The sequence below is a fragment of the Ambystoma mexicanum genome, chromosome 13 (genome assembly GCF_040938575.1).
Source record: "Ambystoma mexicanum isolate Mex_15411 chromosome 13, UKY_AmexF1_1, whole genome shotgun sequence".
Taxonomy (NCBI): Eukaryota; Metazoa; Chordata; class Amphibia; order Caudata; family Ambystomatidae; genus Ambystoma; species Ambystoma mexicanum.
In genome coordinates, this window is record NC_090938.1 from 701,386,450 (window position 1) to 701,403,598 (window position 17,149).

Sequence of the window (17,149 nt, forward strand, 5' to 3'; positions counted from 1 at the left end):
ACAGGAAGCCCCAATTGCACACCGGGTGCCATCTGGCACACCCTGGTAGCTCTGCTGCCTTGGCCAGGATGCGAACAGTGTCTTTATTTCACCTGCTCGCTCGCAGCTACAACTGCTAGTTCCTTGACACAGAGGCACATATACCTGTGACAGTCCAACGGCCCAACTCGTCTTGGGCTGTACAGGTTCTTTGGGCTACTGGCCGGCGTAAAATGAAGGAGTAGTGTTCATTACTCTCAGTCTCCTCTTCCTTGTCCCAGTACTTTCAGAGGTTAGATGTGGGGAAATGAGGGGAGAGGTTTTGCAGTAGCCCATAAAGGTCGGTGAAGGATTAGGTTGGCCGTCAATAGGAAAAGGGGATATAATGTCTCACCTGTGGGCACCCCAGTCCCAATTCCAGAAGGACCCTCCACCCAGGTGATCCTCCCTCGATTCTCAATGAGCCAAGAGCGATGGCCTCTCCCTGGCTATCTAAGAAGAGGATCCAGGTGGTTTAGGAGTGAGGATACCCTCAGGTTTCTCACAGCTATAATAATAATTTGGCATTTTTGTCCATGAAATAGTGTATTCTGCTTCCCTTTACTCTGTCTCAACATGTGACGCCTGTCTCTACTTCCTCGCCACTCTTGGTGGTTACTTCAACTTTGATGTACAGTTTCTGTATCTTTTCCCACTCTCATTTACTCAGGGCCATGTGCCCGTCTCAATCTCGTAACTTGGCCTACTTTGTTGGTTATGCCAGCCTTGTATTACATTGAACGTATCCCTTTTCTCTATGGATTAGAGGGGCCGGGTGCTCATTATGTTTTTGGGACTGTTCCTAGTATTGGCGGCTAGTCCAGAATTTCAGTACAATGTTCGTATTGTTTGCTCTCTGGTTCAATGGGGCCATGTGCCTGTACATTGGCTCTGGGTTTCGCACCTGCATCAGTTTCTGTGCTCCTGGAAACCAGCAGTCATGTATCTCGCTCACTTTCACAGGTCCGTAGCGTCTTTTTCCCAGTCTGTGCCAATAGTGGCAGGAAAGATGCTTGTCAGCGAGAGCTCGGTTCTAGGGCTCCTTTTTCTTTCGGGTCTGGGCGTTGGTTGCTGGGTGCCAGGCCCACAAATGCTCATCAGTGGACATGCCACCAGGAAAGCCGAGCTGTCTTTTCATTCTCTGTCTCACGTTGACCAAAGCCGCTTGCTCGGTTAAGGAACCCCGCCGTCCAGCCTCCACCTAGCATGTGTCTCGTTTTGCTCATCACCGATGGCTCCGCTGCGGTATCCAGTCATAATGTCGAATACAATAATGTCGAAAGACAAAATGTCGAAAATATTTAATCGAAAATAAAAATGTCGAATTACAAAAATGTCGAATTTTTTTCGATTTTTTTTCGAATTAATGTTTAAATAAATAATTAATTAATTATAGTTTATAAAACATAATTTTTTTAAATGGTTAAAGGTATATCCATGGTGGGTGGGGGGGATGGGGAGGAGGGGGGGTTGGAGGTAGGGGTTTGGGATGGGTTTCTTAAATAATTAATTAATTATTTAATATTATATTAAAGATTTTTTAAAAATAATTAAAGGTATATCTATGGGGGATGGGGGGGGTGGGGAGGAGGGGGGGGGGGTTGGGGTAGGGGTTTGGGATGGGGGGTTGGGGGGGGGGACCCCCCCCCATAAAAAATGTTAGTATTTGTGTAAAAAAAAAAAAAAAAAGTGTTTTGGGTTTTCGATTTTTTTTTCGACATTTTTTTTTCGAAATTATGACTTTTCCTATTATATGTATGTGTTTTCGACTTTTTTGCATTCGACATTTTTTTTTCGACATTTTTGCTTTTCGACATTAAGTTTTCGACTTTTTGTCTATGAACCCTCCGCTGCTCTACATAGTTCTGCTGCTCCAGGACGTAGATGCTCCAGAGGCTCACCTTGCTCTCCCCCCACCGTGGAAGTTCCCTCTCCATTCACAAAACGCTTGCATCTTATACATGTCATTAGAATTCATGAAATTATGTCTTTCCTCCATGATTATGGCACTCAGGTGAGGTTTGCCACTACCTGAAGCCAATGGGGTCTCCGAAGGATCTTTGTTTTATAGTTGTAACAGGGAATGCAACCGTTTTTCCGACATCCATATATGCAGAAAGGGTAGTTTTGACTGGGAGTTCCATGTTGGAATGGGAGTCCTTGTCACTCCCAGTGAGGTCACACTTGGCCAGACCCCCCTAGGGAGTGTCTTGCATAACAGGCTCACCTCACTAGCCTCAAAGAGGGTGGCTTCCCCTCTGGGGAGAAGGGATGAATTGTTCCGATTTGTCACACATCACTCTGGTATGGTAGATGGTTCCCCCTTATTAGTTGATGGCGAAAAGGTATTCTATCGTCTCGAGTGGCCCTATCTTAGACAGTCATTGTTTGAATTTGGCTTCTCCTCTACATTTATCACCTGAGTGAATAGAATACTCTGTATATATCCACTGTAGCAAAAGTTTCGACAGGTAACCTGAGGCCTAGACAAGTCCCTATTTCTAGGAGCACATGACAAGGGTCCTATCTGCTCTTTGCCATCATTCTAGAACTGTTCTTAATCAAGACTAAATCTTCCACTGAAACAGAAAGGATGAACCATGGTGGAGGTGTACCTCCTGAAGGCATAAAACCAGTTCATGATGTTCCTTCCTTTTTCCTGCTACCCCTCCTGCCATCCTCCTTCTTGGCCTCCTTTACTATGTCCAACCCTACCTGCTCCAGCTCGAGTAAAGCAAACATGATGATGAACACCTTGCTCCATATTTTCTCGGGTATGTGCCACACTAGGCCTGCTGCCCTTGTGGCCATGGGTGTGCACCCTGGGTCCCTCCTGACCCCCACTGCTGAAGCGAGATTGTCTACTATCCTGTCCGTCCCTTGGTTGCCCCTCCTTTTCAGCATCAATGCCTCTCTGGAAAGCCCACTGGAGGGGGATCGGCTACCTCCTTTGTCCCGTGTTTTCCCCTACTTAGTTCGGGAGCTGCGTACCAACTGACTGGGTGCCGATACACCCTTTGCCTGGGTGCCCCCACCCGCAATGGCTACATCGTCTCCCCCTATCGCGGGTCTGCTTTGTTCCACGAGCGCTATATTCATGCTCCCTTCTTCACATGTCCCCGCCTGCAACCCATAGTTGTCCCTGCAAGAAGTCATATTACGAACCCGCCAGTTCTCATGCAACCCTTCCAGTGCTCTTTCTACCTACATTTCTACCATCTTTGCCATTCTCTTACCCAATGCTTCCTGGTTTGCCCCCGCCATTAAAGCCCATGTGGCTTCTTGGCCCTGGCGTTCGCCTGCTGCTTCTGCTTCAGTGATTCCCTCTCACCATTAGCTTCTGCCACCTTCAACAATGCCCTCCTGGCTATTTGAGGTCTCTTGGCTGCTGGTAGGTCGGTCTCCTCTTCGATGCTTTTCCTTTTAAGAACTGCCTCCATTCTTTCTGGCGTTTCGGCGTATCACCCCGCTGTCCCGCTCTCTTTCTCCTTGGGCTTTGGCCACCCACTCTCTGGTGGAGTGTCTGGGGCGTAGTCATCCCCCTCTGAATCTTCCAGCACTACCACTCCTTTCCGCTCCTTCTCTTCCTTTGCTGTTGCCTGCGCCATGAGCCAGCCCACACCTTTGTCCCATTGTGGCTGCTCTTATTCTCCTCAGCAGGCCTGCCAGCTCCTCCACGCTGTCCATGCTTCCTTCTTATTTCTTAGCTGCCACTGCCAGGTGCCGAGGATATCCTGGGTCGGGAAACCTTACCATTTCCTCAGTCTGTTGCCCCTCCTGCTGGGGGCCTGCACTGCTACTGCACTTTACTTTGTCCAGATGGCAAATGCAGCACTGCATTTCCCAGCAATTACAATCTTCTTATTTTATCTATTATTTTTTTTACTACTGTTAGTACTGTGCCAAAGAAAGATGAGTGACTAGGGAGAGGGTCACTCAAGCCTTAGTGGTTGCAGCTGGTTACACTTGTATCTTCCTGCTGGATGCAGCGCTGATGGCAACAGCCTTACTTCTTTCTCCTTGCTTTGTTTAATATTAATGGGACGAGGAAGTCTCCTCCACGTGGCTTCCTTGTGTTCACTTTTCCTCTGGCCAAAAAATGGCCGCCACGCAGCCCCAAAGTTGTATGGTCCTGTCCTGTAGCTTCCCCCTTTTTTGATAGTAGTACTACATTTCTTTTCACCCATTATTTGGCTGTCCCAAAATGGCTGCCACGTAGGCCCTGACGCTTGTGGGGCCTTTCCTCTAACATTTCTGGCACCACCTTGGGGGATAATCGTTGGGCCCTCTGTTAACCGTCAATTCTGTGCTTTAATGGGTGCGCATGTGAGGGGGATTGTAGGCACTACTTCGTTAATGCTTCCAGCATATCTGCGTGCGTACTGGTCCGGTTACCTGCCCTTCCCTCACTTTGCCATCCAGACGATGTCCTCGAGACTGCCGGCCCGCTGCATTCGTGCTCCTCCCAGATGACTTTTTATGCTGGTGGCGTCACCGCAGCCGTTTCACCTTGCACGCTATGCGCTACTGGGCTGGATACACTGCCAGAGCGATGGCCTGTCCCCAGGTACTCTCGCCTTAGCGCTCTCTTGCCAATATGCTTTTGCTGCTTCTAAGCGTGCTGCAGATAACACCACTGCCCCCACAACGCTGATGCTGCTGCGGGGGGGGCTGGCGTGTAAAGAGACCGCTCCCCGTGTGCAGCTGCTAGATTGGCACCTAAAGCCCCTTTGTGGCCGCGCCATGTTCTCCATTTGTATAGTGTTCTATTGCTGCTTAATGTCTTTCTGCCTGCAGTAGATCATGCAGTGGTGGTGGGGGCAATGGCGAATACCCACCTGGATTACTGTAATAGTCTTTTGGCAGGTATTCCAGCTAAACAGATATCCAGACTGCAGAAGGCCCAGAATGCAGCGATAAGATTGATAGGACATTTGAAGAAAAGGGATAATGTATCCTCCCTTTGGAGATGCCTAAACTGGTTGCCAGTTGAGGATTGAATCACGTTTAAAGTAGCAGGCTTGATTTACAAATGTCTCAATGGCCTTGCTCCAGACTACCTTAGTGCAAAGGTCTGTCTCTATTATCCGGCCAGAGCACTATGCTCAGGAGATAAACTGGTGTTGGCTATTTCATGTGCTATACTGGTCTCCAGAGGAGGAACAGAGATTCTGAGTTTTTGGACCTACACTCTGGAACCATCTCCCACTGGAGTGTCAGTCATTGGGTCAGTTTAGGGAGCTTTTAAAAACCCATCTGTTTAAGTAGGCCTTCCAATTTAGTGGTACTTTGAATCTACTCGGACGGCTGGAAGTTAGCTGGTGTGACCATCTGCACCTGGATACAGTTGAGTCTGTTTGGGAGCGTGGTATAAATAATCAAAAAATCAAATGATGTTCTCATAGAGCCCTCTGTGGGTGTCCGTCCTAAAATATTCCAGAAAAGTGTCTGTTCTGGACTACCCCACTACTGACGAGCGATCTAGAAGGGGGCATTGCTGATATTTGTTCTAAAATGCTGCTTTGCCAAGAGCTGTTCTAGGAACCCCAATTCTATGTCAAGACTCGGAGGCTCAGATTATGCTCTCAACTTCTCTTTACTAAACTCGAGCAGCAACCAAAAGAACAAACAAATATGGAAAACATGAAAAAACTACAAATCCCAACAACACCCAGCAAAATTTTGTAGTTCGTTTTCCATAAGCAATAACATGTGATCCATTCTTCCAATCAGCATCTCTTCTCTCCTATAATCGTCCATACTCCTGAAGTCCTTCCTCTTTCTTTGCTGCTCGAGCAGCCGAGATAAGTACCGTTTATTTTTTCTTCATGGAATGTTTGTTTATTGCATACTTATGATGTGTTAGACAGGTTTTATAACGCGTGCCTAGCAACGAGCGCGCAGATATTGGCGGAGCATATCCGCGGGGCAGACGCGACGGGACTCTCGTTCCGGCGTCAATCTTTCGTTAGGAGGCACCGTGGACTCGGAAGTTCACAACGGCGCGACGGGACCTTGGGAGTTCCGGCGCCATTGCGAACTTGCGAGTCAGGAAGCGCTGTTGCCTCACGCAGTCTCTCTCCAGTCCTTCAGTTTCCCGCATATTAAGGGCCCGTGGTTCGGAGCGGACAGCTCCGTATTTATAAAATATCAGGGCACCAACATCTTTTAGCCTGGAACGCCACCTAGTGGCCATGACGAGTAACGCAGACATCAGATCTGCTCAAAGACTGCACGTTGGGAAGGCAGTTAAATATACATCAACCCCTCATTCTGCCACTGGGGAGGAGGTGAAGGAGGCTACAGCCTCTGTTAACGGGCTCAGTCCCAGGTAAAACTGCTATTATTTACGTGGACTCGCCTAGCTACCTAATTCATATTTTGACGGGGGCAGCCCAAGCAAACTGCACTAGGCACCTTTATAGTGCTTCTAGTCGGCGAATATGAGCAACTACACCGACGATTCGGACGGCCCGCATGTCAGCGGCCGCCGCATGAGCGAGGCAATGCAGATGCTGCAGAGTGCCGAGAAGCCCCGGGAAGAGAGGGGCATTTTGCGAAGCCTGGCAGCTTTGTCTCAGGGCAAGGCTCGCAAGAGAGGGGGAAGCAAACATAAAACCCGTAGGGACCGTAGCGCGCAGACCCCCCCGGGTTCTCCCCACACTTCGGGGAAAAGGAAGGCGAGATCCCATGAGAGACATACTACTAGCTCGAGCGAGTCAGACGAGGACTACTGCAAGAGCAGCTCGAAATCTGAGTTTTCCACCTCCTCGGAAGCCGAGACCTCCCCGGAGGAGGAGGTAAGCCACCCTAAGAAAAAAAGCAGGAGGGAAGAAGAGGATCTGCTCAAAGAGGAGTTTGATCCCGACAACCTTATCCACCCCAGGTCCAATGAATGGGACCCGCCGGCGAAGATCGCAGAATACCTCAGAAGGCGCCTGCGGGCACCGTTAAGCAGACAAGCCAGGTCCAAACTGAAATCAGAATGCCCTAGACCAAGAGTCCCGGACGGAGTAGTGGAGACCCTGGAAATCGACGAAAGGATCTTGACGTTCCTGGGCCGGTATGGCAGGGACGTAAAGAGGGGCATCGATAGATCCTGGCAGTCCTGTCAGGACAAGGTGCTTGACATGCTGGGACCGGTCACCAAGATCTGGCAGCTGGCCGAGGAAGCGAAGGCCAAGAAAGAGTCCATGGACCTGGATATTATATCTGGCTGGGCTCAGAGAATTATCTGTCTGCTGGGTAACGCGAACACAGCGTTAGCGACCGAAAGGAGAAGGTCGATTCTGATGAAACTGGACTCCAGACTGGGAGAGATGGCGACGTCAGAACAGGCCGCAGCCGCGAGAGGCAAGCTCTTCGGGGACCTGTTCATCAAGGACATGGCAAAATTTGCCAGTACTTATGTATCGATGAACAGGGCCCAATCTTCCTTGAAGAAGATTTTCGGCCGAAGGGTTTTCGATAAGGCTGGAGGTGGAAGGGGCCGCTCGTCCAGCCGTGGCCAGCACAGAGGGTCCTACAAGGACAGAGCCTGGAGACAGGAAGACCGGAGGTCCAACCCCTTCTTTCCTTCTAGGGGAAGAGGCAGGGGTAGGGGCTGGAGAAACGACGGCAGACAGCAGCACCAAGGTACCTCAGGTGAGAGACATGATAGTCACAGAAGGGCAGGTGACAGGTATCCCTCCAGTAGGAGGGAGAGTGAGATTGTGTGTCAAAAATTGGGAAGAATTGTCTTCAGATGCTTGGATAAGGCAGACCGTAAGAGGGTTTCTGTTAGAGTTCTGGCAAGAGCCTTATCAGAAAGCGTGGCCGAGGCAGATAAAGTTCAGCAGAGAAGACGAGGACCTTCTAGACAAGGAGGTAGAATTGCTAAGGGCAAAAAAAGGCAATCGGTCCAGCTTCAGAAGGTCCAGGGGGTTTTGTAAGCAACCTGTTTTTAGTCAAGAAGCGACACAAGGTCAGACCAGTAATAAACCTGAGGGGTTTGAATTTCTTTCTGGTGTACAGACACTTCAAGATGGAGAGCATCCATCTCCTGAGGGATGTTCTTCAGCAAGGAGACTGGTTGGCAAGGATAGATCTCAGGGATGCATATCTAACGATTCCAATTCGGTCAGAACAGACAAGGCTCCTTCAGTTCCTTTGGAAGGGACGGAGGCGGGAGTTCAAGTGTCTTCCCTTTGGGTTAGCGTCAGCGCCTTGGGCTTTCACCAAACTTCTGAGGCCAGTGGTAGCACGCCTGAGAGAGCAGGGGATCAGACTGATTATTTACCTGGACGACATATGTCTGATGTGCCAGGACAGGGAAGTCCTAGTCCAGCAGGTCCACCTAACCACGGGGTTGCTACAACAGCTGGGTTTCCTAATAAACTGGGAGAAATCTCAATTAGAGCCAGCTCAGGATATGGAATTTTTGGGGTTCAATTTAGAGACAACCCAGGGTATCCTCAAGTTACCGCTGGTCAAGGTCAATTCTGTCAAGGACGAGATCACAAAAGCTGACGGAGATAGCCAAAGGGTTTTGGCAGGTCTGCCTCCAGAGAGGAATAAACGTGAGAGCGGAACATTTGCCAGGGGAGCTCAATCTGGTGGCAGATTGGAACTCGAGATACCTAAGGGATTCCAGCGACTGGCAGCTGGACGACGCGGTATTCCAGGAGATCATGAGTCGCAGGGGTCCCTGTCAGACGGATCTCTTCGCTTCCAGGCTGAACAGGAAACTCCCCAGATTTTACAGTTGGAGGCCGGATCCGGAAGCGGCAGCGACAGACGCTTTTCTCCAGGTCTGGGGACCAGCAAGGGAATACGCGTTTCCCCCGTTCTCCCTGATAGCGCGCACAGTGGCGCAGGTCAGACGTCAGCTAGCAACAGTGATTCTGATAACACCAGATTGGAAAGGTCAGGCTTGGTTTCCGGACCTTCTGGAATTGTCGTTCGAAACCCCTATCCGGTTGTCAGTCAAGGAGGACATTTTGGTAAATCCGGCAGGAGAGTTTCACCCATTAGTCAGGTCAGGGAGTTTGAGGCTTATGGCTTGGGCGATTTCAGGAAAAACTGGTCTAAGCCAGGACTTTCAGGCCCGGCTCAGGAGTTCATCAGGGAGTCATGGGCTCCGGCGACAGGAAAAGCATATACAGTGGCATGGCATAGATGGAGTGATTGGTGTCTGGAGAGACAGGTTGATCCCGTATGTACAGATGTAGTGCACGTAGTACATTTCTTAGCAGCTCAGACAGCGCAGGCGAAGGCTTACAGAACCATTAATAATTATAGGTCGGCGATCTCTGCGGGACATGCTTACATAGACAATAAGCCGGTGGGCAAACATCCCTTGGGGTGCAGGCTTTTGAAGGGCATCAGGTGTATGAGACCTCCGACTCCCAAATCCTCGCGTTTATGGGATGTAAGCGTGGTCTTAAGGATGTTCGAAGCTTGGCCGGACAATGAATTCTTGTCCCGGAAGGCGTTGTGGGCCAAGCTAACCTACCCTTCTGTGTCTTATTTCTTGTAAAAGGGTCTCGGATGTGAGAGCGCTGGAAGTGAACAGGAAATCTTTTTCACCCTCAGGGGTAGTATTTTTCATAGCAAGGAGAACTAAGACGAATATTAAATCCGTGGAGTACATGGCTTTTCCTAACAAGCCTAAGTTGTGCCCAGTTAGGTGTTTGAAGACATATGAACAAAAAGCGGATGAAGTGAGGCCAGCAGGAGAGAATCAACTATTAATAGCAATTAGGAAACCTTTTAGAGCAGTAGCGTCAGCCACCCTAGCTAGATGGGTCAGGTGGTGCATGACAGAAGCAGGGATAGACGTGCAGCAGTTTGGAGCACATTCTACAAGGGGAGCTATGGCTTTGTCTGCCTTCTTGGCAGGGACTCGCTTGGAGGATGTCCTGAAGGCGGCAGATTGGTCTAACGAGGAGACCTTTAAGAATTTTTATTTTAGACCAGTGGAGCGAGTGGCATCGTTGGTGGTAGGTAAGCTTTAAACGAGCATAATCTGAGCCTCCGAGTCTTGACATAGAATACAGATTTTCCACACATTCGTTACAGAAAGTCATGATTCTATTAAAGACTCGGAGGCGAAAGATTATTCCACCCAATGTCAATCGCTATTGTATAAGTTATGTTGACATGTTGTAAATAATGCAATTTTACTCGTAAATAATGCAGTCTTGTTTCGTGATGATAATAGTATTGCTATGCGATCGCCCACCCGTCCATGATGGGGTCTCTAATGGTTTATATCTGTTTTAGGAGCGGAGCAGAAAGGGACAACTTAAGGAGATTACTGAATTCTAGTTGCCTACCGGTTGGGGCATGAGTTTAACAGATCAGCGAAAGAAAGAGGAAGGACTTCAGGAGTATGCACGATTATAGGAGAGAAGAGATGCTGATTGGAAGAATGGATCACATGTTATTGCTTATGGAAAACGAACTACAAAATTTTGCTGGGTGTTGTTGGGATTTGTAGTTTTTTCATGTTTTCCATATTTGTTTGTTCTTTTGGTTGCTGCTCGAGTTTAGTAAAGAGAAGTTGAGAGCATAATCTTTCGCCTCCGAGTCTTTAATAGAATCATGACTTTCTGTAACGAATGTGTGGAAAATCTGTACTGTTGATGTGTGCCCCAGAATATTAATGTATTGATGGCTGCCCTTGAATATTCAGTAGGTGATGAAAGATGCCGAGTTGGTGGCTGTTTTGCAAAATTCCATCCTTGATGTCCGAGACTGAATGTTCCCCAGCTGGTGTTTGTCCCAATGTATGCCACTGCTGGTGTCTGTTCTGGAATCCATGTTAAGCGTGTTCTGATGTAGTCCGTACCTGATGCCTGTTGTGGAACATGCCCTTGCTTATCTGCAATGCAGAACACGAGAGTGATGTTGCATAGTGTGTGATATTCCATTGCAGATGATTAAAGCTGAATGCTGCTTCTCGGGTTCCCGTTACACGCTGATACGCCGTTGTTTCTCCTGCATCTCCAGAGCCTGTACTCTTTACCCTGCTGCACCTTCCAGTTGTCAGGATGGCCGAGCGGTCTAAGGCGCCAGACTCAAGAGCTGATTCTCTTCCCCAGCTGGGTGTTCTGGTCTCCAATTGGAGGCGTGGGTTCAAATCCCACTTCTGACACAACCTTTTTTTTTTTATTTCGCTTGTTGCAAACTTGGATATAACTTATATCATATAAGTAATTCACGCTATCGGACAGACAGTTCCTTTTACCAAAATGGACAAATCGCTGTAAAACATCTGGAAACGGACGAAGGCGGGGATGTTGTCTCCAGGAAATACGTCACAGAAGGCGGACTGATCCGTGGGTGGATTGGTGAATTCCTGCCTGTCGCTGCCGCGTAAAGATTCGAGCTGAGCTGTGTTCTTTAGGACGTACAGTGAAGGAGTGGCATCTGTGCACTTTTTTAACTTGCTCCTGAAATAGGTGTGCAATATAAAATGTGGGGGAAATGAAGCCATGAGGTTATAAAAAAATAAAAAATAATAAAAAAAAAAAAAAAATGCCGCGCCCAACGTGGGGCTCGAACCCACGACCCTGAGATTAAGAGTCTCATGCTCTACCGACTGAGCTAGCCGGGCTGCTAGGAGGAAAGTTTGCCAGCTGCTATTTGACAAAGCAGTGGCAGAGCAACGAGGGCGTGTGCATTGAGTTGTGCTGCCTGTAAATTCTGCACTTGTATCATATGCATCTCTCTATGTATGTGGCTCTTTGCCTATGCACATTGTCATTGCCTATATGTGTGCGTGCCTTTCTGTACGTCTGTACATCTTTATCATTATGTTTCTTGTTTAAAGATCTAAAGACCAGTCTGGCGACCTCCTGTGCCCCATTGCGTTGCGCGCTATATAAATCCGAATAAATAAATATATACATTGCGGGTGGCGAGCTATCTACACAGGGGAACAGTAGAGTGGCACTTAGGCGATGGCGACCATGGCCACGGGCTGCCTGTTATAAAAATTCAATGGGCATTTTTATATACAGTGCATAATACTGCCAGTGCCAGGTGTCCTTTTTCTAAGTACACCCATTGTTTTGAAGATAGTGGGACGGGGGTACATCCGTCACCCCTAAAAGGAGCTGGAGCTGCTCGGACCAACCACTCCATCCCCACCATACAGAGAATCCCAAACCCTTGCATGACTCATTTCAAGCAATCACCCAAGAGGCAGCGGGAAGAAATAGTCTAGGCTTCTCAGCGCTTGCCAGTTGCCACAGCAGACCAAAGCCAGAAGGCGCCGATGCCCAACATGTTTTGGCGGAGGCCATTTCCAAAGCGTAGGACCCGGCCCTCCGAAATAATGGATGCCTCCGAGTAACTCTAATATATAAGTTACTGAAAAAAGCCAAACACGCGCACTCACTCACTCGAGAATTTGGGGCTACAACTGAGAACCAACTTCAGCGAACAAGAATGGGCAACAGATCACACGTTTCTTTACTGTTATTGAGTGGATGTAAGCCCTAATTGCGCCATTCTTAGACGGTTTGCTTTACCATGCACTGCAATTTAACCCACTTGCTACCACTGTGGGCAGGGATGGCATCGGGGTCTTTCAACCTTTTCAGTGGACCCCACCAACTGTCCATATGTTGCCAGTCAGCACAGCAATATATTCCTTTCTATGTTACTTTCGTTCTGTGGCCGTAAATGTGCGCTTTGCAACGCTTGCCTTACAAGCTGCTTTTGCTGGAGCCCTTCCGGCTGTCACTTGCCTCGGGGTCTGCAGAAGTATTATTGCATGTCTTTTAACATCGCCCACTTGTTAGCACAGAAGGATTTATAGCTTTTCAGTGGGTGTTTGGTGTTTCAGCTCCCTACTGGCAGGTAAAAATCAGTGGCTATTAACCCCCTGCTGTGTCTCTATGTCTCCATTATATTGTATGTACCCCACAAGTGCCTCACACGGTTTTCCACTGTAAGTAAGGGGGTGGGGGAATAAGCATCATGTTGAAATAGGCCTCTGCACAGCTTCAGTGAGGCCTGAATGAGAGCACATTACCCCACGGTGTGCCCACGAATATCTGATGTGTGTTGCAGCAGTCTTCTAAGACAGTTAGAATCAGATCAGGCAGATGCAATGCTTCTCTTGCCCGGTGTCCTAATGTGTTCCCTTTGATCTTGTTCCCTCCAGTGGGGAGAATACTTCGGTTCCTTTCCAGCATTAGACCAAGCTTAAAGACCTTGCCGCATAAAGCTCGAGCAACCTGGAAGCGTCAGGATTGCATTTAAGAATACTCTTCCGATCCAGACCGGTTTCTGGATTGTGGCAGCCAGTATAGACTTATGTTATTAAGACTTCATTTCCCAGAATTCCTTGCATTCTGCTTTGACTGAACTGAAGAGGCTTACATGTTTGCGCCAATTATGCAGGCCCGACAGAGCACAGTAAGGGGAAACAAACCAACCAAGGGGCGCTTGAAGGGGTTTCTCACTCCCAAAAAAATGTTTGGAATATTGGATTAAATTGATGCATTTTACAACACTTTCTTTGCAAAATTGGTTAGAAAGCCATACATTTTGCATTTGGTTTTGTATGGCAGCACATGGAAAAACCTAATAGTTGCAAGTCACCAACCTTTGCCTACAACATATGCCAGTATAAATATATATTCATGCTGGTTAATCCAATGTATGTTCATGCAGGCTGCACCAATATATGCCAGTATTACCATATAAGGACTCCCAGCCAGTAAAAATGCCATGCCACAGAAAGCATGTCCAGACTAGCTGTGCACCGTAAGTGTTATTACTGGCTACACTTTCCTACCTTCAATGTGGTCCAGTTTAGCCCTGTAGTAACATTTGTGTTTGCTTTTGTCCTGTCTTAACTACTGGGCTCAGCTTTTAGATGGCCCACGCCTCCAGTGATTAGCATAGCATTATGAAATTAAATAGCCACTGAATTGGGGTGGTACGACTAATGGCCAAAGGGAACGTGAAATTGCTATTCAGCTTCCTAACTGGGCTCAGGGAATTGAGAGCGAAGTGGGAGCAGGGCTGGATAAAGATGTTTCTGGGCTTGTGGGGGCCCATTTTATTTTGATGTTTCTGGGGCACCCCTTGCCTTACAGTTTGGAAAAATAGGCCAAGGCACCAATGGAGTGCTTAAATCAATAATGGAGTCAAAATAATGCAGCAAGGTGGTTAAAAGCTGCAGACTATCAGTATGTTTCTGTGTCATAAGGCTGCCAATATGGGGCAGCTGCTTGAGGGACCCTTTCAACTGTAAAAGCTGAAAGGCCCAGACACCACCCCTCAGTGGAGAGTCCGACAGCGCAATTAGTTTATTGGCCCCACTCACTATCAGCTTTCAAAATGTCACCTAGCCCCCCACAAAATGTTGAGGCTGGCTGCGCCTCTGCCTGGCTGACGTACAGAGCCAAAGCGGATAGAACAGGACACAGACGTTAAATGGTGCCTGGGCTTCGCTGTTAACAAAGAACCTTCAATAAATAAAACATTTCACTGTTAGCACCTACATTCATATTCATACATTTTTAGACAATTGAAATCATGATGTGGGGTTAGCACTTGCATGCCAGGGGAGTGATAAGAAGGGAAGTGGGGACATAAGACAGCTCATTCTCACACCAGTCCATAAGTTTGACATTTCAGAAATGAAGGAGAGGGTTAACTGCTTGTAACATTGAAGCATCACCAGAATAGTCTCATGCGAATGCATAATTTAGTTAGATGCCCCCACACAAGTAAGTTAGCCCCTGCTCCATAGCCTCTGAAGTTAGCGCCTATCCCAACATTTAGGTGTTAGCTCCTCCAGCCCTGACATTGTATCCTAGGAGCAACCCTGATGCCATGCCCCCACTCCTAAATTTAGTGGCCTGCAGGGCTGTTAAATGTAGGAGTTGGGGCTGGCACACACACTTGCATACAACATTTTTACGTATGCATTCATCCACCAGTCACACAACTCCTTGCATGCACGCATACATAAAACCAAATACAGCATTGACACAAATATAAACACCAACATGCAGGGTCAGACTGGAACAAAACATCTACCCGGGCACCAAAAATAAAAGTGGCCCACATTTCCGTATGGCAATTTGTAACTTTTCACGACATACCTCTCTAGTAGTGCCTGGGAGTGCATTACTGGCATGTTTGCAAATTATCCATTTTAATGTACACCGAAACCTGACAAATCCACAGGGCACTAAACCATCAAACTGGCCTACATTGGCCAGCCCAGTCAGCTTTTAAAGTTTTGCCCTATTGCCTAATAGCCCAATATAAAACTGCCCTGAATAAATGCTCTCCTTGTTGAATGAATGCTCGGAGCTGGAAAAGAGAAGTTGTTGTGCCACAAGCACTCTAGTCTCACTAAATGTCCAGAGCTCCACTTATTTTCTGTCCTGTTCACAATCAGGTACCAAAATAAATGCAGTTTTCTCAATTTAAAATGCAAGGAACCAGCATACTGATAACAGTCTGTGGCTTAAAATGAATAATCATGGTCTCCTCGTTTGGCAGTGTGTTACCCTCTGCTGCCATTTGCACTATCCGCCAATGTTCCTCTGTGCCATTAACACAGACATCAAGCCACTTGGCATTAAATAATATTAGCAAAAAAAATCACATGCTTGTTTATTGTTGGAGAGCCCATGTCTGAGTTGTTTAAGAGACCTATCTGGCATTGCCTCTGCAGCAGCTAAACGCTCAAGATAGATGTGTAGGGAGTGGGCAGAGGGAGAGTTTTATTTCATTTTACATATCCAAAGAGGTCCCGAGGCCCTCAAGAGACTTGCTAACCAAGTACTGAGGATAACGTTTCAGCCGGGCTCGGACCTCGCAATCACAGCACTTGCAGGGGTTCCCTTCCCCAAAATGTATTCACATTCGTTAGAGGTTCCCTTCCCCTAATTTATCACATATTCCAGGTCTCCCTCAGTCGGGCTGAGACCTTTCTCTGACGTCAAAGACTTTCAGATATGATAGACTTTTACTATAGACCTCTGCAGGACCACTTTGAGTTTCACTTCCACTCCCCCTTTAGGTTATTTGTCCCAGTGTCTCTTGGTCTTGGTAGTTGCATACCACAAGCACAAAAGTCTCAAGAAATCTTTCTCTTAAATCATTCACCTTTTCACTTCCCCTTTCACCAGGGTTAATCTTGACCATTTTGCATTTAAGAATTCGTTCACTTTGTCACTTTATAACAAGACATCAAAACCTTTTGCCGAGACTTTTGAGTGGGCTACTTCCTTTCGCCGGACCACTCTGCTAATCTGTATCACTGGCTTCACAGTTATCAGCAGCTTAAAAGTTCATCACTGCTTTGCCTTCTTTCGCGTCTCATCGGCATATTTGCAACCTTCAATTGTGAGTTACACTGTTGTGGCTTCAATATTTCTTTGGCACAAACCGGCCTTTCATGTCTTTCACTAAATCACTGGCTGCGTGCATTCCTTTCTTGTCTTTGCAGCTTTAATTCACAAGTCAGGGCTAATACCACAGGCTTAGCCTCACCTCCTCAACTCTGTCGTTCACCCAGGAGGGTCGCTGGCATCCTTGAAACACAATTCAGTCTTCTTGTTTGGAATTTGGCCTTCTCTGCTTATCTTTCACAGCTCTTCGGAAGCACTAACCTCGTACAGGTGTCTCCTAGGTTTCACCTACCCTTTTCTCTCATCCCTCGATCGGTCATTCTGCTCCAGTGGGTTTGCCTTCACTCCGGAAGATCTGCTCCTTCTCATGTTCCACCTTACTCAGAGTGTGTCTCTATGTTCCGCCTTTTATCCGTGTGGGGAGAGCTAATGGGTATCAGATGTATGTGATTAAAGTCAAGTGCCTGACTTTGCCTGACCGGATTAGTGGGACATGTCCAATGAGATATGTAAGGGTTAGCCTCTTTACTCTAAGTCGCTTTCTTCTTCGGCCCAGTGTTTGTGCAGAAAGGGTGGGGGGAGTTGGGACATTGGAGTATCCTATAAAATAGGATGGGGTATGGGTACGGGAAAGAGGGAAATACCACGTCTCACCATTGGTTGCTCCACCCCCACCCCCCAAACACTCCTCACCCAAGTGATCCATCGCTGTCAAGGAGTTCCCCCCTGTAGTGATACACGAAATTGCAACCTTGCCAATC

General features: G+C 47.7%; 1 protein-coding gene, 1 long non-coding RNA gene and 1 other non-coding gene across 4 annotated transcripts in view; 2 read left to right on the forward strand and 1 right to left on the reverse strand.

Moving 5' to 3' along the window:
- Positions 1-17,149, reverse strand: part of GABBR1 (gamma-aminobutyric acid type B receptor subunit 1) — an 844,797-nt gene that overhangs the window by 593,485 nt on the left and 234,163 nt on the right. The window lies entirely within an intron of this gene.
- Positions 1-17,149, forward strand: part of LOC138521746 (uncharacterized) — a 123,128-nt gene that overhangs the window by 13,449 nt on the left and 92,530 nt on the right. The window lies entirely within an intron of this gene.
- Positions 11,046-11,155, forward strand: TRNAL-CAA (transfer RNA leucine (anticodon CAA)). Its single transcript has 2 exons — positions 11,046-11,083; positions 11,110-11,155. It is a non-coding gene; the product is annotated as a tRNA-Leu (tRNA).